The sequence below is a fragment of the Tursiops truncatus genome, chromosome 1 (assembly GCF_011762595.2).
Source record: "Tursiops truncatus isolate mTurTru1 chromosome 1, mTurTru1.mat.Y, whole genome shotgun sequence".
NCBI lineage: Eukaryota > Metazoa > Chordata > Mammalia > Artiodactyla > Delphinidae > Tursiops > Tursiops truncatus.
In genome coordinates this window covers 46,818,450-46,839,477 of record NC_047034.1, presented here as the reverse complement: position 1 = coordinate 46,839,477, position 21,028 = coordinate 46,818,450, and the positions used below count along the sequence as shown (strand labels likewise).

Sequence of the window (21,028 nt, the reverse complement as noted above, 5' to 3'; positions counted from 1 at the left end):
TTTAACAATCATCCTTCTGGAATGTGAAGCCTAATTCCCTTCTCCTTGAGTATGGACTGGACTGGGCTTCTTCTAGCAAATAGAGCATGGAAAGGGAAAAATAGTAACTTTACAGCACAGAAAACTGGCAGACTCCAGCTTAACCATGTGATTAACATCATCAGTTATGTCATGTTGATACCAGGTACCCCTGATATGATGTAATCAGAAGGGCACTTCATTCTGTGATATCATTTCCAAGTTTAGTCTAGTCATGAGAAAACATCAGAAAAATCCCAGTTTAGGGATATTCTACAACATACCTGATCAGTAGTCTTTAAAATTGTCAAGGTCACGAAAAACAAGGAAAGACTGAGAAATTATCACAGATTTAAGGGAACTTAGATGCAATGACCAAGTCTAACATGGACTGGGTCTCAAAGCCGAAAAAGGACATTAATGGAAAAACTGGTGAAATCAGAATTTAGTTAGTAGTTTAGTTAATAGTATTGTACTAATGTTAATTTCACAGTGTCAGCCATTGTACTATGGTTATAAAACAATGTTAATGTTAGGGGAAGCTAGATGAAGGATATTCATGAGCTCTTCAACTATATTTGCAACTCTTCTGTAAATCTAAAGTTATTTCAAAACAGCAACAAAAGAATTTTTAAGCACTTAGGCTGGCGCATAGTAGTTGCTAACTGATGTTAGCTTCTCTTGGTTAATTTATTTGGTAATCATTCCCAGAGGTTGATAGTGATGGGAAATCTCCCTTGTTGCCTTTACTCCAAATAAAAACTGTATTTCTGGACTTCCCTGGTGGCACAGTGGTTAAGAATCCACCTGCCAATGCAGGCGACATGGGTTCGAGCTCTGGTCCAGGAAGATTCCACATGCTGCAGAGCAACTAAGCCCGTGTGCCACAACTACTGAGCCTGTGCTCTAGAGCCTGCGAGCCACAACTACTGAGCCCACATGCCACAATTACTGAAGCTTGCCCTCCCTAAAGCCTGCATGCTGCAACTACTGAGCCCGCATGCTGCAACTACTGAAGCCCGTGCGCCTAGAGCCCATGCTCCACAACAAGAGAAGCCATCGCAACGAGAAGCCCGTGCACCGCAACGAAGAGTAGCCCCCATTCGCCGCAACTAGAGAGAGCCCGCGTGCAGCAACGAAGACCAAACGCAGCCAAAAATAAATAAATTTATATTTTAAAAAAATAGTTAAAAACTGTATTTCTAAGGATGAATGATTTTAGTGGAGACTATTTTCCAGAGTGCCAACATGGCTGGAGATTAGGTCTGGACCCGTGACCACTCAGGGGTAAGATGAGCTGGCTACATACACCCCTACAGCTGGCCTCAACCCTGCTAGCGCAGCTATCTAAGCCTGTGTTCTTGAGGCTGTTTGGAAATGTATGGCTCGGGATGCCAGACTCAAACCAACACTGAAGCCAGAAATACCTAAAAATGGGACAGTGTAAAAGAAATGTGGCCAATATGGGCCTTACTGCTGGCCCTAAGGGTGCTAGATATTACTAAGTTCAACAGTGGTAAGTAAGAGGCTGGCGAAGGGTGAAGAGGCTTTGGAATACTGTAAGCTGTAAGTTTTACCTGTGCTTCATCCTACATTAAAATATTTTTTTCTCCCATTGGAAATGAGCTTTGTAGTTTTACCTGGCTAAGCTCTTTCTTGCTCAGTGGCTTTTGTAAAACTACAGTGAAGTAGTTTTTGCTTATTATTTATGCTCCCACCTACTTCCAAAAAGGATCTAAGATGGCTTATTCCCCAAACAATTTTGCTAACCCTAGGCCTTCATTCTCTTCCAGACCATCTGTTCCTTTTCACCATGAAGTCATAGTACTAAATTTGTGACAGTACAATCATTCCCATGGCAACAGGATGTGGTCCTCAACACTGAATCCTGATTTCACTCTGACCAAGATCAAGTGGCAGGAAGATCGGGAAGTATATTCTAACATTTTCTATGCTTTTTCAAGTTTTGTTTCTCTCTGAAGAAGTTCTTAATTTTGATTCTAAAATCTTATACTCAGCCTAGATATGTGTTTTTGCATAGTTTACATATGAAACATTCTTTCAGTAAATAATTAGATATGCAAGCCAAAAAATAAGTTGAGAATAATCACACAAGCCTACACACACACACACACACACACACACACACACACACACACTGTGATGTATAAACTTGCTTGACAGTGGGATGTTTTACAAATACCTTTCTGGTTTGTATAGAAGAAAAGAGAACACAGAATCCATTTAAAAGACACGAAACTTCTAAGCCTAAGAAATTTGCTTTGATGACTGTGATAGGCAGTGGAAGGCAGCTGACCTAGTTCCTACTTAGTGCTTTCCTTATCTTGCTGAGCACAGGTAAAACATCAGAGGGTCTTCCCACGTGAGACCAGAGCAAGATAGACAGATGGCTGGCTTTATTTATATAAATGACCAATACCTGGATATTCTGCCCATTTGTTTTAATCACACTCAGCCTAATTACACAATCTTTGGAGAGACTTCTTAGAATGCCATTTACTATACTGTGAAATTGAGTATAGGGCATGAACTTTGAAAAGAGAACTAGTTACTGGAGTATCAGAAAATACTGATTGGTACATTAAGTTAGCAGCCTTACAGGACAGGTGGCAAAGTGTGTTATAATGAGGCTCTGCTGGACATTCCATATTATGTCATATATGTTATATATTATATAATACATATAACATATTAAATATGTATCATAACATATCACATGTTATGTGTACATGTATATAACAGAAGAAAAGTGTAACATGTAAGAACTATCTTCTCTCTCCCTCTGTTCTCCCCCAGCTTCCATGTTGAGTTAATGGGCTAAGTGGGGGGAGGTAGAGGAAGAAAGGGTGATAAGAGCTAGAAAAAATAGCTGGAGGAGAAGCTAAAGTGATTTATGTTAATGTTTTAAAAGGTAAGAAATTACTTGCAGTGGAAAACATGTGGAAGGAAGAGGAAGTGGAAAGAGAAAGTAGACAAGTGAGAGATAAGGCGAGTGACTAAAAAGCTGAAAAGGGGCATTTTGGCAGCAGTTCCTCCGTGATGTGGGTGTTTTGGGGGAAACAAACAGAAAAGCAGGATTTTAAAGTTCTGTTGTTTGTTATGTTATATGATTCACCACTTTGCTACCTCTTCAAGACTTCAGTAAAGAGAAATTATTTTTCAAAGCTCTTTAGAGATGGATTCGTAATTCTTCTGAATGAGATAAAATGTTCAGATGGACACTAAGGGCTGGAGTAAGCCCTATTCTGATTTTACATATACATAAAATCAGCTTCTCTTGAGGAAAAACACCTGCAGTGCCACCACTACTGCTATCTTTTACCCTTGGAAAATATGTTGGCCAGAGCTATCCCACTCCCAAGTCATGTCACATTTGTAGTGGCCAGAGATGGGTGGCATTCTATGGTCTGGAGTTTTTAACTCTAATGAAATTTAATTTTAGCCTTTAAGAATTTAGGAGTTTAGATGATCAAACATGGAAGAGCGGAAAAAGGCACTATGACTGCTTTAGAGAGGCCTAAGGCCAAGCCCTAAACCCAGTCTTTGAGGACTAAGAGAAGGCAAGACCAGACTACAGAGAGCACCATGACACCTAAAGAACAGGCCTCACTGACAATGAGATGTCACATTCAGGCTTGCTCCAATCTGACACTGATCTCTCTGAGTCTTGTTACACACATTGTGACTGGTCAGAAAATGCAGAGACTCCTACTGTACCCATGTATAGGAATATGGCAGTAAGTGGTAAGGAAGACTTTGCATGAAGGTCATCATCACTTTTGATGTCATCAACATTTTCTAAGTATAGACATCCTAATGGAGCATATGTAATGATTCAGGGGAGGGTAAGGTAAAACAAGATGGAAGAGATCATCAGGATAGAAATGGAGGCCAGGGCAGGAATAGGAAGGATCAACTATTCCCCACTGTCCTGCATAACATTAGTTCATAAGATGTGCTGTGTTTTGTTTTGTTTTTTAAGGATCTGTGGGAAGCTAATTTTGGACACATTGCATATTTTTTTTTCCCTTTGGGAAATACATACTTGCATGTTATAGGGTCTGTGATGTCTCACCAAGAAAAAAACTTCTATTAAACCATTGTTGCCCAAACTTATTTGGTGATAGAATACATTATTTAGCAACATCTATTAACATCCAAAGAGGCTACTATTATTCAGAACACATATTGTTTAATATTGGGGTATATTATGTGTATGAAACCATTTTATAACAGGTTATATTACTCTTATACCTAAAAAAAAAAAACCAAACATACTGAGGGACACCAACATTTGTCAAGCTATACCCAATTACTGTGACTTTTGATCTTCCTGTAATTTCAGTGTAGGGCTTCACACTACTATACTTGCTTCATGAAAACTGGGTGGGGTTTATATTTGCACTTTCTACAGAGATGCATGCTTTCTCCATTTCTCCTAAACGCTCAGTGCCTTTATAATGCCTGTTACTACCCAGGAACTATGATTTGGCAAATCTCTAGGATATAAACTTTCCTTTGCAGAGTTGCATGCATCAGAGTTTTGTTTTGTTTTGTTTTTTAACTCCCTCCCACCAAAACCAACCTCATTCCTCAGGAACTGCTTTCTGCTAGGGGACTACTATGAATAAATCCACCCTAACGTTACCTTGTTACGCATTTGCAACATAAAAAGGCCTTGCTGAAAATGCAGTGCCTTTATCTCAAAAAAGAAAGTTCACGGTAGGGGTTTCCAGAACTGGAGGAAGTTAAGGATAGAAAATGTTTGGGGTTAGATGGCTCTTTAATGATCCACAGATTGTACCACTTAAGAAGTCACCTCTTGTCTTTACATGAAGGGAAATTAATTTGCAGAATGATGCTCTATTTGAAGAAGCCATGCTTGACTGTGTGGTGTATTTCTTTTCAATAGTCCAAGAACTGCTGGTGCAGTGTTTTATGAATAACATTCAGCGTAAGGGAGTATCTATTTACATTTAATAAATAAATAAATGACTATCTGCATGGCTGTGGATTTTTTTGTTTTTAATTTTTTGTCTATTTGTAAATAGATAACATACTCACATGATACAAAATGCAAAGGACAGAAAACAGCATACCATTAGAAGGATGTTTCTCTCCTTCCTCTGTCCCTCAGTGATCCTGTTTTCCTCTCCAGAGGCAACAATTACTGCCAGTTTCTTAAATATCCTCCCATGGATATTCTATGTGTTTACAAACATACACATACTTTCTTTTTCACACAGACGCTAGCATAATATACATACTGCTTTCTACCTTGATTTTTCTCTTATCAATATATCTTAAATATCCTTCCATATTAATATATGGAGAGCTACTGCCTTGGTTATTTTAACAGCTGTGTGGTGTTCACTGAATGCCTGTGTTATTTTATTTCATCATTCTATTGAGGGATATATTGCTGCCAATCTTTCATATTATTAACTATACTGCATTAGTAGACTCACTGAATAAACACCTAGAAATGCAATTTGTGTCTATGGGTATGTACATTTTTACTTTTGAAAGCTATTTCCCAATTGTTCTCTATCCCTTATACACTCACCAACTATGTACGAGTGGCTACTTCCTTAAATCTCTATTAAATCAATATTTTATCAAATGCTTTGATCTTTGACAATTTGATTGGGAAAAATTGTGTATATTTTTATAACCTGAGAGCCAAAGATAGTTAGGGAAGTGACAACTTAGGATAAGTGTAAAGGGCATTTACCTATGTTTTCCATTTGTAATATGAGACAGAATTCCTCATCTTACTTTTTTTTTTTTTTTTTTTTTTTTTTTACCACACCCGTGCAGCTTGTGTGATCTTAGTCCCCCAGCCAGGGATCAAACCCATGTCCCCTGCAGTGGAAGCACGGAGTCCTAACCACTGTGCCACCAGGGAACTCCCTCCTCATCTTACTGAATTCAAGAACTTGTCCCTAAGTAGAGAGGTATTGGATTAAAATAATAAGTTGATCTTAAATCAAAAGTGATTGAGATTTAAGTAGGTTACCTCAAAAGGTTAAAGACTCTTTATACCGGGCTTCCCTGGTGGCACAGTGGTTGAGAGTCCGCCTGCCGATGCGGGGGACATGGGTTTGTGCCTCGGTCTGGGAGGATCCCACATGCCGCGGAGCGGCTGGGCCCGTGAGCCATGGCCACTAAGCCTGCGTGTCCGGAGCCTGTGCTCCGCGACGGGAGAGGCCACAACAGTGAGAGGCCCGCGTACCACAAAAAAAAAAAATAATAATAAAATAAAATGGGTACACTTCATTGTATGTAATATATCTAAATTAAAAAAAAAAGACTTTATACCAAGAGGTCCTTATATATACATTAATTCTGGCCTTGACACTTTGGAAGTAGGGGGAAGACTATAACCTCTCTAGGGTTTTCTAGCTTCATGATTTCTGTAATTCTGCAGATATATGAAGTATTAAACGATGAACAGAATACTTTAATTACCAGCATTCACAATTACAGTTTGTAAAATAAAGAGAAAACATTTCTTTTATAGATCACCAAATATAAATCAGGAGAAAAGGAGGGAGACCCCAGCTGTCTCCTCCTTTACCCTCCTAGTCCCGTGGTCACAGCCAGTTGGAGCCATTCAGCATCGCTAATTGTAAATTCACACCTCTCACCAGAACCACAGCTCCTGGGCTTCCTGCTAGTTCATTTCATTATTCTTGCCACACATATTCTCTCAGTTTATCAGGTCACCTCCCCCTGCCTCTATCCTTCCCAACCCAAGACAACCCAGTCTTCTTCCCAATGAGAAATTTATCTACATCACTATTCACCCTTGCTTTCTTCTTTTTTTTTTTAATTTTTATTGGCGTATAGTTGATTTACAGTGTTGTGTTAGTTTCAGGTCACAGCAAAGTGAATCAGTTATACATATAAATATATCCACTCTTCTTTAGATTTTTTCCCATATAGGCCATTATAGAGAATTGAGTAGAGTTCCCTGTGCTGCTTTCTTCTTTTCTAACATAAAAATGCAGCATAAAGTCAATGTCCATCCTGACATTGCCAGAAATATAACCTTAACCAGTTTTCTCCCTGTTTTTGGGTTGTATTTAAATTTTAGTTTGGGTACTGCATTTAGGCTATGGGCAGGGGTTGGGCATGGACATGGTTTGGGGACCCACACCATGTAGACTGCAGCCACTGTCTATTAGCACTGGCAGCCAGTACATCACCATCATAAGCCATCTGTCAGCCCATGCTGGGTGCTGCTGGGCTATCAACTCATTCAGGCCTTTAGGTGCTCCTGAAGTCATTCCACTGAAGCATGGGACTGGCTTGGGCCCATCTTCCTAGACACTGTTCAGCCTTTCTTTGCCTTTTTTTCATGAAAACACATTTTCAAAGTACATTTGATAATATAAACCATCCATGTACTTATTACCCAAAATGAACAAATGTTACTCTTTCATATTTCCCTTCAGTACAGTAAAGGGGAAGTCCCCTATGTGCCCTTCACAGCTTCACTCCCTTCTCTCTCTCTCATTCCCTAGAGACAACCAATAACATGAATTTGGTACAAATCTAGTCCATGTTGTTATGCCTTTGTTTTATATATTTGTAGCCAAAACCAGTATCTGGTATCTGTTTTTTAAAAGTTTACAGATCGGGTGGGAATGTAAATTGATACAGCCACTATGGAGAACAGTAAGGAGGTTCCTTAAAAAACTAAAAATTGAACTACCATACGACCCAGCAATCCCACTACTGGGCATATACGCTGAGAAAACCATAATTCAAAAATCATGTACCACAATGTTCACTGCAGCTCTATTTACAATAGCCAGGACATGGAAGCAACCTAAGTGTCCATCGACAGATGAATGGATAAAGAAGATGTGGCACATGTATACAATGGAATATTACTGAGCCATAAAAAGAAAGGAAATTGAGTTATTTGTAGTGAGGTGGATGGACCTAGAGTCCGTCATACAGAGTGAAGTAAGTCAGAAAGAGAAAAACAAATACCATATGCTAACACATATATATGGAATCTAAGGAAAAAAAAAAAAGGTCATGAAGAACCTAGGGGCAAGATGGGAATAAAGACACAGACCTACTAGAGAATGGACTTGAGGATATGGGGAGGGGGAAGGGTAAGCTGTGACAAAGTGAGAGAGTGGCATGGACATATATACACTACCAAACGTAAAATAGATAGCTAGTGGGAAGCAGCCGCATAGCACAGGGAGATCAGCTTGGTGCTTTGTGACCACCTAGAGCGGTGGGATAGGGAGGGTGGGAGGGAGGGAGACGCAAGAGGGAAGAGATATGGGAATATATGTATATGTATAACTGATTCACTTTGTTATAAAGCAGAAACTAACACACCATTGTAAAGCAATTATACTCCAATAAAGATGTTAAAAAAAAAAGTTTACCAATAGTATCATACTGAATATAATATGCTGCAATTTGATGTTGCAGAGTATTTTCAAGATTCATCCATGTATTGATACTAGTTATTTTAACTTCTGTATAGTATTTCATCAAATCAATATACCATACTTCGTTGGTACCCTATACATTCATTCTTGGGGGTATTTCCAGTTTTTATTAATACCAACGAAATTGTAGTGGCTATCCCTTCCTGCCCCTTTTCACCTTCTGCTACTCCTTAATTATCTCTATCTGAGTAAATGGCTTCATCAGGCACGTCGGCCAAAAACCTCAGTCAGCCTTGAAACTTTTCCCTCACACCTCAAATCCCCATCACCAAGTTGTCTGTTCTGTATCCTGAATCCAATCACTTCTCAACACTTTTAAACAAGTCCAAGCCACCAATGTCTCTCTCCTACTACTGCAATAGTTTTCTGTCCTACCCCATGTGCTAATTCCACTTTACCTTACGGGCTTTCTTTCTTTCTTCCAATGTTCCAAGCTCATTTCTGCTTCAGAGCATTTGTATTTGCCATGCTTTCTTGACTGAAATGTACTTTTCTCCGAGCTTAAACATAGACCTTGCTCCCTCATTTCTCTATCTCTCCTAAAATTCACCTTCTCAGGAAGGCCTTCCCGATTCATCCCACCTAAAACAGCACTTCCAGCCCCCATCCCTTTACCCTGCTAAACCTTGTTTCAAGGTACTGGACCCTCCTTGAACTGGTACATAGACTCTTTTTTTTTTTTTTTTTTTTTTTTTTTTGCGGTACGCGGGCCTCTCAGTGCTGTGGCCTCTCCCGTTGCGGAGCACAGGCTCCAGACGCGCAGGCTCAGCGGCCATGGCTCACGGGCCCAGCCGCTCTGCGGCATGTGGTATCTTCCTGGACCGGGGCACGAACCCGTGTCCCCTGCATTGGCAGGTGGACTCTCAACCACTGCGCCACCAGGGAAGCCCTAATGTTTCTTTTGTATCTACTGAGATGAGCATATGGGCCTTTTCCTTAATCTGGTAATAAAGTAGATTACAGATGCTTTTTAAATTTTAGTAGCACCTTTATATTTGAGGTAAACTTTATTTGTGCTTGATGTTTTTTTTTTTTCTGTATACGCTGCTGGATTTGATTTCCTAATTACTGTACATAATTTTCATATCAGTGTTCAAAAAAATGAGATTCATCTATAATTTTCTTTGCCTGTAGAATTCTTCTATTTTGGTATCAGTATCATAGTAACTGCATAAAATAAGCTGGGTTATCTTTACTTCTATTGTCGGGAATAATTATATAATATGGGATTGTCTGTTCCATTAAATTTGGTAAAACTTACCTGTAAAACCACCTGGCATGGTTTCTTTGGCAAGGGATGGGGGAAGGGTTTGAGAGAATGTGGACTATTGATCTATTTTGTTGATGACTGATTTATTTAGATTTTCTATTTCTCCTTAAGTCAACTTTTTAATTTGTTTTTTTCTGCTAAATTTTAAGTTTTACCTCAGTTTTCAATTTATTGACATAAAGCCACTCAATATTATAAATTGTATAGTATAAGCAATGATATTCTTAATCTCTACTGTATCTCTAATTATGTCCCCCTTTGAATTTTTTTTTTTTTAAGAATCTGAAAAAGAATTTATTGATGTCTCTCTGTAAGTGAATCAAGTGGATGCACGGCAGAAAGAAACACAGCATTGAAAATCAGCTATACTCCATTATAAAAATAAAGATAAATTACAAAAAAAAAGTGAGAAATTTTTTTTTGTTTGTTTACTAAATTTTATTTAAAAATTCATACAAAATACTCCAGATAACTGAGTTTCAACCCTCATCTTTCTCCTCTTCTTCATCTTGATTAATCTGGAAGTAATGTAATGCGTAACTTTCTTTGCTGTTAGCAACTCTGCATAACCAATCACGGAGATTATTCTTCAAATATTTTTTGGTGAGATATTTCAAATACCTTCTGGAAAAAGGCATCTCGGAAGTTACAGTGATCTTGCTTTTGCGTCTTTCGATTGTTACGACACCTCCTCCAAGATTCCCAGCTTTTCCATTCACTTTCTTTCCTGAAGAAGCTGCTCAAAATTGGCAGCATCCATGATTCCATCTTCTACAGGACGGGTGCAGTCAAGAGTAAACTTCAGGACCTGCTTCTTTTTTTTGCCCCCCTTCACCACAAGCTTTTTCATGGGCACCATGGTGGCAGCGGAGGCAGAAAAGGAGTTGGGTGAACTCGAGACAGAAATTCTTACAAAATTTGTTCAGAGGTGGTGACATAACCTGGAATCACGTCATCTAGCCCCATAGCTGGATTGGGTCCTAAGGCTGGACACTCGTGGGGCTGAGTGGCTTGGTGAAGATGTGCAGGCAAATGCAGCCCCATTGGAGTTATACTGCCTGGTCACACCATTCCATGGGTCCCAAATCACCAGGTGCAGGGGTGAATTTCTAATATTATTTGTGGTATCTTCTTCTCAATGTGGCTTGCTAGAAATTTGTTTTATTGGTGTTCTCAAAGGATCAGCTTTCGGATTCATTGATCAACGGTATTTTGGGGAGGTTGACTCTATTCATTTCCCCGGTCCTTGAAGTGAACGCTTAGTTCATTCACTTGAAATAATTTTTTTTTAATTTATTTTATTTTATTTTATTTTTGGCTGTGTTGGGTCTTTGTTGCTGCATGTAGGCTTTTCTCTGGTTGAGGAGAGTGGGGGCTACTCTTTGTTGTGGTGTGCAGGCTTCTCACTGCAGTGGCTTCTCTTGTTGTGAAGCACGGGCTCTAGGCATGCAGGCTTCAGTAGCTGTGGTCGCGGGCTCTAGAGTGCAGTCTCAGTAGTTGTGGCGCACGGGCTTAGTTGCTCCGTGGCATGTGGGATCTTCCCGGATCAGGGCTTGAACCCGTGACTCCTGCACTGGCAGGCGGATTCTTAACCACTGCGCCACCAGGGAAGCCCCTGAAATAATTTTTAATAAATGCATTTAATGTCATAACTTTCTTTCAAATGACTGCTTTATCTGTATTACCCAAGTTTTATCATGTATTTTCTTTGTTTTTCTTTTCTAAATGGTGTGCAATTTTTTATTTAAATCATGAGTTATTTAGGAATGTGCTTTTAAGTATTCAAACATATGAGAATTTCTAATTCAACTAAATTCTGATCACAGAATGTGGTCTGTACTATAGTGATTCATTAAAATATCTGGTCAAATTTTATAAATGTTTGATGTGTGTTTGAGAAGAATGTGAATTCTCTATTTGTTAGGTGGAGGGTTTTTATATATGTGGGTATATAATATATTATATTCTCCAAAGAAGATATACAGATGGCCAATGGGCACATAAAAAGATGTTCAATATCACTAATGATTAGAGAAATACAAATGAAAACTTCAATGAGGTATCACCTAACACTGGTCAGAATGGCCATCATCAAAAAGTCTACAAATAATAAATGCTGGAGAGGTTATGGAGAAAAGGGAACCCTCCTACACTGTTGGTGGGAATGTAAACTGGTGCAGCCACTATGGAGAACAGTATGGAGGTTCCTTAAAAAACTAAAAACATAGTTACTAAATGATCCTCTTCTGGGCATATATCCAGAAAAGACAAAACCTCTAATTAGAAAAGATACATGTACCCCAATGTTCATAGCAGCATTATTTACAATAGACAAGACATGGAAGCAACCTAAATGTCCATTGACAGATGAATAGATAAAGAAGATGTGGTACATATATACAATGGAATATTACTCAGCCATAAAAAAGAATAAAGTGTTGCCATTTGCAACATGGATAGACCTAGAGATTATCATACTAAGTAAAGTAAGTCAGACAGAGAAAGACAAATATCATATGATATCACTTATATGTGAAATCTAAAAAAATGATACAAATTAACTTATTTACAAAACAGAAGTAGACTCACAGACATAGAAAACAAACTTATGGTTACCAAAGGGGAAAGGGGAGGAGGAATAAATTAGGAGCTTGGGATTAACAGATATACATTGCTATATATAAAATAGATAAACAAAAAGGTCCTACTGTATAGCACAGGAAACTATATTCAATATCTTGTAACAACCTATAATGGAAAAGAATCTGAGAAAGAATACATATTTATATATATAAAACTGAATCACTTTGCTGTACACCTGAAACTAATATAACATTGTAAATCAACTACATTTCAATTTAAAAAATATTATAGAAATCTCTGTTCCCTGAAGATGATCCATTCCCACTGGAATAGAAGTCCATATTGGCAAGTAATCTTAAAATGACTTTACAATAAATGCATTCAAAGAGTTAAAAAATAAAATACCTAAAAAAATATATAAAAGCTTAAGAAACAAGAAGATATGAATTAAGGAAAGATGAAAATGAAAAATAACTAAATAGAAAAACATTCATTGTGATAAAAATATTCAATGAGATAAACTCTAAACTCGTTACAGTCAGAGAATGAATTATTTCAGCTTTGTTAGAGGTTTAACTGACAAATTCATAAGACATTTAAAGTGTACATTGTGATGATTTGATACACACACACATTGTGAAGGGATTACCCTCTCCCAGTTTATTAAGAATTATTGAATTAGAAGATTAATCTATGGAATTCATGTAGAATATAGCATATATTTTATTATTTATTTATTTTTAAAATTGCAGTATACTTGATTTATGATGCTGTGCCAATCTCTGCTGTAGAGCAAAGTGACTCAGTTATACACAGACAGACATTCTTTTTTTATATTCTTTTCCATTATGGTTTATCACAGGATATTGAATATAGTTCCCTGTTATAGCATGTATTTTAAGCTGTATTGTGGCAGTTTAAAATTACAGCCACAGATTCTTTGATACTCCTTCTATTAAGAGATGGGTCTAGCCCCTGTACTCCCCAATCTGGGCAGGTTTGACTAAGTAAGATGGAAGTGATACTATGTGATTTTTGAGCCTAGATAATAAAAGTCTATGTAGCTTTTGCCTTGTTTTCTGGAATAGTCACTATTGGAGCCCTGAGCTGCCATGGAAGTAGTATGATTACCATGAGGCCACTACAGTGTGAGGAAACCCAAAGCACATGGAGAAGGCATGTGTAGGTACTCCAGTCTACCTTTGTCATTGTAGCCTAGACATGTGAATGAAAAAAAGAACAGCCATTCAAGTGACCACCAGCTGTTCAAGTCTTCTCATTTGACACCCTGGACATCATGAAGCAGAGCCAAGCTCTCCCTGAAGTACCTATCCAAATTCCTATCATACAGAATATTGGAGGTTAATAAAATGGTTATTGTTTCATGTCACTATGTTCTGGAGTGGTTTGTTACACAGCAATACATGGAATACATGAAGGATGCACCTAATTAGTAGTTTTAGGAAGAGAATAAACGGTATGGCGGAAGTCATATTTGGAGAGATGATACTAAGAATTTTCTAAAGTTTTTGAAAGAAAAGCAGTTATTAAGTACAAAAAAGAATTTAAAAAGAAAAGAAATCCATATCCAGATGCACTGTAGTGAAGATGCCTAACACTGAGAATAAAGAGAAAATTTCAAAAGCCACCAAAGAGAAAACACAGATTATCCATAAAAGAATGATAATTAAGACAACAGAATTCTCATCACCAACAAAGGATACCAGAGGTCAACATGGTAATAATTCCAAAGCACTGAGGGGAAAATAACTGGCAACATAGACTTCTATACCTGGCTAAGCTATAATTCAAGAATAATGGTGAAACAGAAAACTTTTCTTTCAAACCTGAGTTTACAAAAAAAAAAAAAAAAACCTGAGTTTACCAGCCATAAATTTTTATTGAATGAATTACTAAATGATGTATTGCAGCAAAAAGAAAAGTGAGTTCACAATGAAAATGTGGTATTAAAGAAACAAGTGGTAAACACAAAAATTGATAAATTAGATTGATAAATCTAATTATACATTGATTGTATAGTAACTTTTATGTTATGTTCTAATAAATATGGAACTAAAATTCTAGATAGCAATAACTGCTCAATACATTTGGTAGCTAAAACACAGCCTTGTTGGGGCAGAAGGATAGTTGTATTTTAAAAACTATAAATTGTTAGGAAAATAAATAGTTAAGTATACATTTAAAAATTTAAGAGTAGCTGCTTATGGCATAGGCAAAATATAATCTATAGTTTCCAAATTAGCAGAGGTAAAAGTAAGAGAATTTGAAAAGTTATCAATTCAACAAAAGCAGTTAAGGTAAGCAAACGAATAAAACAAGGAGAAAGCATTGTAAACAGAAAATCAAAATTAAATGGTAGAGATGGTAGAGGTAATTTTAAATAGATCATACTCATATGAATTGAACTTTCCAGTTAAACAACAGAGACTGTCAGGAATAAAAAAAGAAAACCCAGCTACCTGCTGTTTACAAAAGATGTGCCAATAATAAAATAGCATAGAAAGGTTGAAAATAAAGTAAAAAGTTATAGCAAGCAAATGCTAACCAAAAAAAAAGTTATAGTAGAATACGAGTGTCAGATAAAATAACTGCTTAAAGCAAGTATTGATAAGGATAAAAAGACATTACATAATGATTAAAATTATATTAAAAATGATAAAAATTTAAAAATCACCAAGAAGTTCTATCCAGCTTACCGTATAACCATGAAATTAAACAAAAAGTAACGAATTATAAGAAAAAAAAGTAGATCAACAATAATATTGGGAAGTTTTAATATAATTTTATTAGAAACTCACAGATCAATTAAACAAAACTAAGTTGAGAGGTTGGTTAATGTTTTTAGCATTAACTTGCCTTGTGTGTGAATTGTAATTTGCAGCTCATCTTAAATGGTAGCTTTATCTTTCTACCTATTCCACTCCATTTGCTGTTTTAGTGTAGCCTCCATGTAGATGCGGAGACCCCCTAGTCCAGAACTAGGTGTCACAGGACTCCTGACCCTCAGGGATATTGGGGAAGATAACAGATCTGTCCTCTAGGCAGGAAAGCAGACTGGCATAAGTCCTGTGTGCACTGATTTCTATTCTTCCTTCCACCCCCACAGATAGGTAGGGGCTTTGTTTGTTTATTTATTTTGTTTTTTAAACTCTAGGTCAGGGTGGAAATCATTTGGAAGCTTTTCCCAAATCCCAGTTTCACAGTGAGCCTGCCTAATGTGCCACACCCTGTATGGGGTGCTGTTGATCCCCACTGCTCTGAGGAATTCAAACTCCTAGCCAACTTCTACTTGCTTCCAGACCCAGAAGACCATCAGGGTCACAGCTCTAGCTTTACTAACCTAGTGGTGCTGCTTTTTCATTTCTGTTACCTAGAGATGATTATCTTGTGAATGAACCCAGAGACATCTCTTAATTAAAAAAAAAAAAAGTTTTTGTGATTGGAGTTCTTGGAGAAGATGTGGAGATTCAAAGCATAGCTCACAATACCATTTTGACTATTTTCCTCTGCCTTTCTGGATGCGAGGAACTCTGTGGTCTTGCTACCTTCTTTGGCTTTACTCAGTAATAGGGATTGAGGTTGCTTCTGTTCTCAAATGCCAGAAACCTATTAAGAATCTCTATAAATCTCCTCAGGCTTCTGGCGAAGGATGGGAGGCAGAGCACAAAGTCCCTTTGTTTTTCTCTCCTCTCTGATTTTCTGTGCTCATGAATTTGAGGAACTTTTAATATATTCTGCTGCTGAAAGCCTTACCCTTAAATCATCAGTCTTTGTCCTGAATTCTTCAGAGCCTATGTGACTTTGTAACCTGAAGTTTTAAAATCCTAAAGGGCAAGGGATAAAAGAAAACATTGGGGGTGGGGGGAGAAACTCCACAATTTACCATCTCATTATTATTCTACCGGAAAAGAGATTTCCATCTCTGCTGGTGTGTCCTGAAAGTCTATCTCTTGCCATTTCCTCAGAAACCACATTCCTAACTACTCAGCCTCTCTTATCTTTTATTCTTCTATCCTGGATCTTTTCTGCTGAAGGCTCTCACCTCTTCGTAAGACAAAACCTCTCCTAGCTCTCTCATTTTACAGGCAAGCTTTCTGAAACCACTCAAGCATCTTTAGTTACCATCTACACGCTGATGACTCCCAAATTCACAACTCTAGCTGAAATTTCTCTCAAGTTCTCCAGATCCTCAAGATCTCTCAACTCCAGACAACTACAGTTCAACATGTCCACAACAAAATCATTATCTCCACATCCATTCATCTCTCCAAACTATTTCTTCTCTTATGTTTTCTATTTTCATTCAGTTTCCCAAGCAGAAACCTGGGAGTCCCCTGGATTTCTTCCCCTCCCTCTCTCACAGCCAATAAATGACCAAGTTCTGCCATTATATTTCCATTTATGGCATATTTATAGCCAAGTATTTATTACGTACCACTAGAGCGATAGCAGCATAATGAATTAAAGATGAGGTTAAGGTAGTAGAATAAAAAAAATTAAAATGTCATTGGATTCAAGGTAAAAACATTTTTGGTAAAGGAAACATATTAGTATTACCCAATAGAACAGAAAGTTTAAAAGAATAAAAACTTACAATTGTTAGATTGTTAGATTTAGTTAGAAGGTTCCTAGTGATCTCAAAATCACCTAAGGGGTAAAAGAGGATTTTCTGCAGAGTGTCTAGCAGTTTAACAGCTGTCTGGACTGCACTGCTTTGTAATGATTTGTTTTAAATTGGTGTTTTCACTCTTATCATATGGGTAAGAGGTAAGAGAAGGGTAACACTCGCATGGTACCCAAGGGTCAAATTCATATGATATATTTTGTTTTGGAGAATATCAGCTTTTAAAATGGCAATACAAAGTTTCTCATGGTCTATATCAGCCTTTTTGAACTGGATCATTAAAGGGAATCATCTCGAACTTGCCAGTCAACAAGAACCAGGGATGTCCTATTCAGCAGATAGAGATTACTGAGTCTGAAAGTATATTTCAGAGGTCGCCAAGTCCCTTTCTTGTTTTTAATTCAGACTGGGGATCTAGTCATTTCTTAGCGTCTCTCACGGAAAGCAGGTTCTAATAGATAAGTGTCTAACAACTATTACTAGGTTTCCCTGGTGGCGCAGTGGTTGAGAGTCTGCCTGCCGATGCAGGGGACACGGGTTCGTGCCCTGGTCCGGGAAGATCCCACATGCCGCAGAGCGGCTGGGCCCGTGAGCCATGGTCGCTGAGCCTGCGCGTCCGGAGCCTGGGCTCCGCAACGGGAGAGGCCACAACAGTGAGAGGCCCGCGTACAGCAAAAAAAAAAAAAAGAATATATATATATATATAAAACACAACTATTACTACCACCAGGCAGTGTGCTTCTTTGCTCATGCATCTCTTCTTTCTCTTCCTCCAGACTTTATAGTTTTCTTTTTCTCTTTCCCTGCTCTTTCTTCTTTCTCAATTCAGTTTTCCTGCCTCTCTTTTTCTTTCTCACCCATAAATAGGATAAAAAAAAAGCAAATGTTGAGTTTCCTGACTGGTCACATTCCAGAGAAAGGAGGAAATACAGGCTGTTATACAACTGGGAGGGGTCAGGTGTGACCTAAAGTTGAGGGACGAGGAGAAGAGAATTATAAAGGTAAGAGAAGGCAAAAAGGTTAAGTAAAGGTTTGATTTTAGACTTTTATTACGTAAAGTGATTCTTTTGTGAATCCCATCTAGGGCATTTCATCCTTCTCAGGCTATGATGGTTCCCAGTAGATCCAAAATTGCCAAAGAAGGTCAGTAATGATGTATTCAAAGATGATCACTCTCATCAGCTTTTGTACAAAAGAATCAGTACCTGATATTGTGTTAGAGTGAGCCATAGGAAATGCCTTAGGAATTGTCTCTGATGAAGTCTTTTTTTTTCAATCACCAGTATGTGAAAAGCTATTACATCTATTTTTAATCTTTCTCCTATTCAGTTTCCAATGTTGCTCTCAGGCTTCTGTAACTTGGCAGATAGTTCAGGTATTCTTTAAAAACAATGACAAACAATGAAATTCCCAACAACCACAGCAACCGCCAAAACAGTGAAATCTGCTTAGCTTTTTGGTTGGTGGGAGATGTTGAAAAATGTAAGAAATAAAAGCCACCCACAAATAATTTGCCTCACAAAAACAACTGCTCTTAGTATTATGTTGTATTTCTGCCCATTTTCTATGCAATTCTATGTCAGAGTTATACTTTATATATACTGCAGTATAGAACTTATATAAGTTATATTAACTTAAATATAACTATGACATAGAGTTACACAGTTTGTATCTTTCAGGCATATTTTAGTCTAGAATACTTTCAGCTATGGTTTTCCATCACTTTTCTGGCGGTTGAACTATATATATTTCTTTTGCTGCTGGGAAATAGAATTTGAAAAAGTTAACTCTGCAAAATCTCATTCTAAAGGACTTTGCAGTTGACCAGGACACTTAAGTGGATTATCCGATTGCATGTCTTCACTTGATCTCCAGGTGGAATGGTTCCAAAGACCTCTAACAGCTTTATCACTCTGTAGTATAACTGCCCCTTAATTCTCGTCTAAGCTTTAAGCCCTGAGAGCAAGACTGTATTGTTCACCATTTGCACCCCAGTGACTAGCATGTGACCCAATACATAGAAAATTCGCAATATATTCTTGATGATTGAGTGAATGAAAAAGTGAGTAAATGAATACTAAAATGCTAGAAGATCCATAACTCATCAAGCTTTCTCCTTGGTATCAGGATACAACCCGATTAAGGTTCCCAGAAGTAAAGGATTGATTTAGATTTAGATTTGTCTTGAAAGAGCAGAGAAAGATAGGAATTGATCATCACTTGAACATTCCTTATAGACCCTAAACTCTTTACCTAAAATTCCTATTGTGCTTTAATGCTACAATTTAGCTGTCCCACAAATACTTACAGAAAAGTAAGTTTAAACTTTGCTTTCTACAAACTAATTACCTTCTGTAACATCCAGGCCACTGCCACCTACATTTTGGAAGTGTTGGCATCCCAATAGTTGGCATGCCTTATAGGTTTACCGTAGGGCTATTATTAAAGAACTAAAACCATGCACATCCTCTCGGACAAAGGATTGGATCACCTTGGGGACCATAAAGGAAAGCTTGCAGACAGTGGTTGAGACAGCAAGACAATGAGAGAGAGTGAGCCAGAGAGCCTGCCAGAATTGTCAGTCTGAAAGAGGGCAGGGAACGCACAAGCAGGTGGTTTCACTCCTCATGAGCCTCCTTATCTTCTTCAGTTTTGCCAGACCTTGGATCTCATCTCATCCAAGTATAAGACTCCTAGTGAACTGAGACATTCTCTGTAAGTAGATGAAAGCTGTTTTCTCTCTTGGCAGTTTATACTTGGTCACGTGATACAACTAGTCATACAGTTTTAAGGCAGCATGCTGTGTACCTCTCTCTCCAAATGCAATTTTACAACATTCTGTGTTTTATTTAAAAAAACCAGTTTAATCTACATTAATTAGAGTGTGAAGCTGAGTGTGGGAAGCTCTAATTTACCTTACATGCATAACAAGAGCAGCACCACCTGTTGACTGCCTACTAAGTGCCTGGCACAGCCTAGGTATGTTATACACATTATTTAATTGAACTTGGAGAACATGCCTGCCTCCAGAAATATAACTTAAATATCTCATTTACTTTGAAATTGCAAATGGCCCTTTCTTTAAGAAACTTACATTAAATTTATTTAGCACTATCCCATTACAGGAGAAAAAAATAACAATAATAAGGTCAGAATTTATAAACACTTTTCTGGTGAGAAACACAAAGATCACTGAGCTTTCCATTCTACACTCTAATCCAATTTTCTTTCTTTCTTTCTTACTTTTTTTTTTTTGGCGGGCCTCTCACTCTTGTGGCCTCTCCCGTTGCGGAGCACAGGCTCCGGACGCGCAGGCTCAGCGGCCATGGCTCACGGGCCCAGCCACTCCGTGGCATGTGGGATCTTCCCGGACCGTAGCACGAACCCGTGTCCCATGCATCGGCAGGCGGACTCTCAACCACTGCACCACCAGGGAAGAACCCTCTGAATTTTTAAATCTAATTTTTCTATCCTATTTTCCAACCTAGCTGATAAACTGTCTTCTCTCTTGCCATCTTCCCCAGCAGTGTTTTTTCTTTTGCCACATAATAAGAGAGTTAACTGCTTCCCCTATTCCCAAATTAGAAAACATAAAGGTTAAATAAAAGTGACTTGGACACTGAAGACTTTTTTCCTACATTGAAGTATGAGACTTTGTGGTGAGATAATTGATGAGTTACCCATAATCTTATGTGTGCTCTTTACTCATTGCCTAAGTAAATTTCATCTAATTAAAACTTTCATCATGTTAAATACAATAGATTCCTCAGATGGGTTGAAGTTCTTTTCTTATTGCTTAGTAATGACCTCTATATTCCATAGGAAGGTCTTCAGAAATTTTAAGCATTTATATGAAAGTCGTGGTCCAAATTTCTACTTTTTTTCCCAAGATTAATTGATTCAACAAACATCTATTGAGCACCCTTGTATCAGCAACCCTGGTAGTGGAGTGATAATACAGTAGTGAGCAAAACAGGTACAGTGTTTGCACTACAGAGCTTACAGCCA

General features: G+C 37.9%; 1 protein-coding gene and 1 pseudogene across 1 annotated transcript in view; both read right to left on the bottom strand.

Moving 5' to 3' along the window:
• The window catches only part of NMNAT2 (nicotinamide nucleotide adenylyltransferase 2), a 195,319-nt gene that overhangs the window by 171,360 nt on the left and 2,931 nt on the right, over window positions 1-21,028 (bottom strand). The gene's annotated exons all lie outside the window — the stretch shown is intronic.
• Window positions 1-21,028, bottom strand: part of LOC141275678 (large ribosomal subunit protein eL22 pseudogene) — a 28,325-nt pseudogene that overhangs the window by 5,631 nt on the left and 1,666 nt on the right.